This window comes from Theropithecus gelada, chromosome 3 (assembly GCF_003255815.1).
Source record: "Theropithecus gelada isolate Dixy chromosome 3, Tgel_1.0, whole genome shotgun sequence".
NCBI lineage: Eukaryota > Metazoa > Chordata > Mammalia > Primates > Cercopithecidae > Theropithecus > Theropithecus gelada.
The window spans coordinates 173,713,350-173,719,687 of NC_037670.1; the positions used below are offsets into that span (position 1 = coordinate 173,713,350).

Below are 6,338 nucleotides of genomic sequence, written 5' to 3' on the forward strand. Positions count from 1 at the left end.
TTCCACTAAACTTTTAGCTCCTGAGACCAGGAATTGTGTGGTTGTTAGAATCTGGGACACAGGAGGCACCTACTAGTGCTCGTTGAATTAAAGCATGAAACTCGTCAAGGAATCTGGCTGTGCAGGGCTTCCCATGGCTCTGTTTAGCAGAGGCAGTAGGTTGCTAGTCTTTCTTAATATATTCCACTCTACTGAGAAGGCTGAGAAACCCCTAGGGCTGCAGTGATGGTCCCCCATGGCCATGTCCTGGCTACTCCTGACTTCTTTTAGAGAATCACTTTTCTCCTCATACTATAGACTATATTCTGAGTGTAAGCAGGTATACTCTTAGAAGACCTTACTCCTGAAATGGTTATACCACTCACGTACCTTAACCCCTGGTGGCAGTGGCTGGTCATGGATAGGCACAGAACTCAAGCCAAACCAACCAGAGTCCTTCTCTAGAATTTCTCTAAAATTTTTTCTTTTTTTTCTTTTTTTGAGGCAGAGTCTCGCTCTGTTGCCCAGGCTGGAGTGCAGTGGCATGATCTCGGCTCACTGCAAGCTCCGCCTCCCGGGTTCACGCCATTCTCCTGCCTCAGCCTCCCAAGTAGCTGGGACTACAGGTGCCGCCACCACGCCCGGCTAATTTTTTGTATTTTTAGTAGAGACGGGGTTTCACCGTGTTAGCGAGGATAGTCTGGATCTCCTGACCTCGTGATCAGCCTGCCTCGGCCTCCCAAAGTGCTGGGATTACAGGCGTGAGCCACCGCACCTGGCCTTCTCTAGAATTTTTTAGACTCAAGTCTTTTTCTCTCTGGTAAGTGTGGAGCTGTGAACCTACAAATGTTGGAGGCAGGGTCTCAGCTGCGTGGAGAGATGAGTTTGAGACATTAAAGCTAACTTAAGAGGGAACCAAAGAATAAAGCTACAGGGAGAGAGTCCTGAGAACATTTGAGTTCCTGGAAGTCAGCTTCTTGTCTGATATTTATATTATCTTTTATTTTCTATCAGCTGAAATTTAATCTCTGCCACTTACCATCATGTTAATACACCATGATTCCAAAGCTGAAATAATATTAATAGAAACTATAATGGCAACAGGGGGTATAGCTCAGTGGTAGAGCATTTGACTGCAGATCAAGAGGTCCCTGGTTCAAATCCAGGTGCCCCCTAATTTTCTTCACTTCTAGAATGCATCTTTTAGTTTTCTTCACTTCTAGAATGCATCTTTTGGGAGAGAGTATTTGAGACAAAAAAGGTGATGAAGGAGAAACAATGAAAGGTTAAGAAGATGAAGAAATGGATGCTGGGTAAAAAGAATCAACAACTGTCCACCAGAGGGAGTGATATGGTCAGGTTGAAATCTGGAAAAAAAAAAAAAATCTAGTTTGGCCCAGCAATATCTGGGTTGGAGGAGAAGACAGGAAGAGATGCTAGACTACTGCAATAATGATGTGCTGAACAGAGCTGGATTGAGTATTGTTCCTTCTCAACAATTAGCCTCACTGGAGGTCTAGTCCCAAAGCCCTTGCAATCTCTTTATATGGTTTGGCTCTGTATTGTCACCCAAATCTCTTGTTAAATTGTAATCCCCGATGTTGGGGTAGGGATCTAGTAGGGGGTGATCATGGGGCAGATTTTTCCCTTGCTGTTCTTGTGATAGCGATTGATTTCTCATGAGATCTGGTTATTTGAGAGTGTGTAGCACTTCCCGCTTTACTCTGTTTCTTTCCTGCCGGCCATATGAATATGTGCTTGCTTCTCATACTCCTTCTGTCATGACTGTAAGTTTCCTGAGGCCTTCCCAGAAGCAGAAGCCTGTACATCCCACAGAACTGTGAGCTGATTACACCTATTTTCTTTATAAATTATCCAGTCTCAGGTATGTCTTTACAGCAGTGTGAGAACAAACAAATATACTTCTCTTTCCCTTCCCCCATTCTGTGGACAAGGATATCACAAGAAAATTTTTCTTTGGTGGTCTGCACATACACTCAAGCCCAAAAGAGCTGTTGGCCTGGGGCGCAGAGACCTCTCCTGGAGGCCTGAGACTAGGATGATGATCATGTTGTCTCTTGGGTACTCTGTATATATCTGCAATGGGAACAGTTCTCTGGCCCATGAGCTCCTTGAGTGCCAAAACAAAGTCTTCATCAGCTAGGGGTTCAGAGAACATGACACAGATTGGAACAGGTAGGAGCTCAATAAATGTTTGTTGAATACATGAACTAGTTATGACCTGTTTAAAAATTTTTAAATTTTAAACTCAAGGGGTACGTGTACAGGTTTGTTACATGGGTATATTGAATAATGCTGATATTTGGGCTTCTAATGATCCCATTGCCAAACAGGTAGTTTATCAATCCTTCTCCCCCTCCCTCCCTCTCCCCTTTTGGATTCCTCAGTGCTTATTTTGCCCATCTCTCTGTCCATGTGTATCTAATGTTTAGCTCCCACTTATAAGTGAGAACATGTGGTATTTGTTTTTTTGTTTCTGCGTTAACTCACTTATGATAATGGCCTCCAGCTGCATCCAGGTTGCTGCAAATGATGTGATTTCATTCTTTTTTGTGTGTGACTGTGTAGTATTCCATGGTATATATGTACCACTTTTTTTTTTTTTTTTTTTTTTTTTTTTTTTTTTTGACAAGGCCTTGCTTTGTCACCCAGGCTGGAGTGTTGTGGTGCAATCATGGCAATCATGGGTCTCTGTATCCTCAACCTCCTGGGCTCAAGCAATCCTCCTGCTTCAGCCTCCTGAGTAGCTGGGACTACAGGCATGCACCACCATGCCTGGCTACTTTTAAAATTTTTTTGTAGAGATGGGGGTATCGCTATGTTGACCAGGCTGGTCTCTGGACTCAAGAGATTCTCCTGCCTTGGCCACCCAAAGTGTGGGATTACAGGCGTGAGCCACCATGCCTGGCCCCATATTCTCTTTATCCTATATACTGGTGATGGGCACCTGGGTTGATTCCATGTCTTTTTTTTTTTTCCTTGAGACAAAGTCTTGCTCTCTCCCCTAAGCTGGAATGTAGTGGCATGATCTCGGCTTACTGCAAGCTCTGCCTCCCAGGTTCAAGCAATTCTCCAGCCTCACTCTCCCAAGTAGCTGGGATTACAGGCATCTGCCATCATGTCCGGCTAAATATTGTATTTTTAGTAGAGACAGGGTTTCATCGTGTTGGCCAGGCTGGCCTTGAACTCTTGACATCAGGAGATCCACCTGCCTTGGCCTCCCAAAGTGCTGGGATTACAGGCAAGAGCCACTGCACCCGGCTTTCCATGTCTTTGCTATTGTGAATAGTGCTGTGATAAACATACAAGTGAAGGTGTATTTTTGGCAGAACGATTTATTTTCCTTTGGGTATATACCCAGTGTAGGATTGCTGGGTTGAAGGGTAATTCTATTTGTAGTTCTTTGAGAAATCTCCAAATTGCTTTCTACAGAGGCTGAACTAATTTACATTCCCACCAATATTGTATAAGCATTCGTTTTTCTTTGCAACCTTGTCAACATCTGTTATTAAAAAAATTTTTAATAATAGCTATTCAGATTGGTTTGAGATGGTATCTCATTGTAGTTTTTATTTGCATCTCTCTGATGATTAATAATGTTGAGCATTTAAAAAACATGTTTGTTGGCTACTTGTTTGTCTTCTTTTGAGAAGTGTCCTATCATGTCCTTTGCCAACTTCTTTTTTTTTTTTTTCTTTTTTGAGAGACGGAGTCTCGCTCTGTCACCCAGGCTGGAGTGCAGTGGCCGGATCTCAGCTCACTGCAAGCTCCGCCTCCCAGGTTCACGCCATTCTCCTGCCTCAGCCTCCCGAGTAGCTGGGACTACAGGCGCCTGCCACCTCGCCCGGCTAAGTTTTTTTTGTATTTTTTAGTAGAGACGGGGTTTCACTGTGTTAGCCAGGATAGTCTCGATCTCCTGACCTCGTGATCCGCCCGTCTCGGCCTCCCAAAGTGCTGGGATTACAGGCTTGAGCCACCGCGCCCGGCCTTGCCAACTTTTTAATGCAGCTATTTGTCTTTTTCTTATTGATTTGCTTATGTTTCTCATAGATTCTGGAATATTAGACCCTTATTGGATGCATAGTTTGCAAATATTTTCCTCCAGTTGGTAGCATGTCTACTCTGTTAATAGTTTTTTTTGTTTTTGTTTTTGGTTTTTGCTGTGTAGAAGTTCTTTAGTTTAATTAGGTCCCACTAGTCAACTTTTTGTTTTGTTGCATTTGCTTTTGAGGACTTAGTCATAAACTGTTTGCCTAGGTCAGTGTCTAGAAGAGTATTTCCTAGGTTTTCTTCTAGAATAAGACATTTAAGTCTTTAATCCATCTTGAGTTAATTTTTATTTATGGTGAGAGGTAGGGGTCCAGTTTCATTCTTCTGCATATGGTTAGCCAGTTTCCCCAGCACCACTTACTGAATAGGCTATCCTTTCCCCACTAAAAAAAATCGATTTTGCTGAAGATCAGTTGGTTATAGACGTAGCTTTATTTCAGTGGTCTCTATTCTGTTCCATTGGGCTATGTGTCTATTTTTGTACCAGTGCTGTGCCATTTTGGTTATTGTAGACTGTCGTACAGTTTCAAGTTGGGTAATGTGATGCCTCCACCTTTGCTCTTTTTACTTAGGATTGCTTTGGCTACTTTACTGTTCCCATCTCTCTGTCCATGTGTATCTAATATTTACCTTCCACTTATAAGTGAGAACATGTGGTATTTGGTTGTTTCTTTTATGGTTCCATATGAATTAAGTTAAATTTATTTATTTATTTATTTTTAAGACAGGGTGTTGCTCTGTCACCCAGGCTGGAGGGCAGTGGCACAATTTTAGCTCACTGCAACCTCCACCTCTCGGGCTCAAGTGATCCTCGCACCTCAGCCTCCTGAGTAGCTGGGACTACAGGTACACACAACCATGCCCAGCTAATTTTTGTATTTTTTTGTAGAGATGGGGTTTCGCCATGTTGCCCTGGCTGGCCTGACATTCCTGGACTCAAACAATCCACCCACCCCAGCCTCCCAAAGTGTTGGGATTATAAGCATGAGCCACAACACCTGGCCCCATATAAATTTTAGAATAGTTTTTTCTAATTCTGTGAAAAATCATGTTGGTAATTTGATAGGAATGACATTAAATCTATAGATTGCTTTGGGCAGTATGGACATTTTAATGATATTGATTCTTCTAATCCATGAGTACGGAATATTTTTTCCATTCGTTTGTGTCATCTGATTTCTTTTATCAGTATTTTGTAGTTCTCTTTGCAGAGGTCTTTCAACTCCTTGGCTGGATGTATTTTTGCATGTGTGACTATTATAAATGGGATTGTATTCCTGATTTGGCTCTTAGCTGGAATGTCGTTGGTGTATAGAAATGCTACTGATTTTTCCATGTTGATTTTGTGTCCTGAAACTTTACTGAAGTAGTTTATCAGGTCTAGGAGTCTTTTGGTAGAATCTTTAGGGTTTTCTGGGTATAGAATCATATTGTCAGTGAAGATAAATAATTTGACATCCTCTTTTCCTATTTGGATGCCTTTTCTTGCCTGATTGCTTTGGCTAGGACTTCCAGTATTATGTTAAATAGGAGAGATGATAATGAACATCCTTGTCTTGCTCCAGTTCTTAGGGGGAATGCTTCCAACGTTTGCCCAGTCAGTATAACATTGACTTGGGTTTGTCAGAGATGACTCTTATTGTTTTGAGGAATGTTCCTTTGATGCCTAGTGTATTGCAGGTTTTTTGTCATGAAGGGATTTTGGATTATATTAAATGCCTTTTTCTGCATCTATTGAGATGAGCATATGGCTTTTGTTTTTAATTCTGTTTATGTGTTGAGTCACATTTATCGACTGCATATGTTGTACCACTCTTGCATCCCATGAATAAAGCCCTCTTGATTGTGGTGAATTAGCTTTTTGATGTGTTGCTGAATTCAGTACGATATTATTTTGTTGAGGATTTTTGTGTCTATGTTCATCAGGAATAATATTGGTCTATAGTTTTTTTTAATTGTATCTTCATTTTGGTATCAGGGTGATACTGTTTTCATAGAATGAGTTAGGGAGGAGTCCCTCCTCCTCAATTTTTGGGAATTGTTTCATTGGGATTGGTACTAGCTCTTCTTTGTACATCTAGTGGAATTTGGCTGTGAATCCATCTGGTCCAGGGCATTTTTTTGGTAGGTTTTTAATTATTTAATTGCATTACTTGATATTGGCCTGTTCAGGAATTCTGTTTCTTCCTGTTTCACTCTTGGGATGCTGTATGTTTCCAGGAATTTATCCATTTCCTCTAGATTTTCTAGTTTGTGTGCACAAAGATGCTCATAGTAGTCTCTAAGAA

General features: G+C 41.5%; 1 non-coding gene across 1 annotated transcript; it reads left to right on the forward strand.

The window, feature by feature from the left end:
• The first annotated feature begins 1,082 nt into the window (after positions 1 to 1,082).
• TRNAC-GCA lies at positions 1,083 to 1,154 on the forward strand. The gene has a single exon. It is a non-coding gene; the product is annotated as a tRNA-Cys (tRNA).
• Positions 1,155 to 6,338: the final 5,184 nt, after the last annotated feature.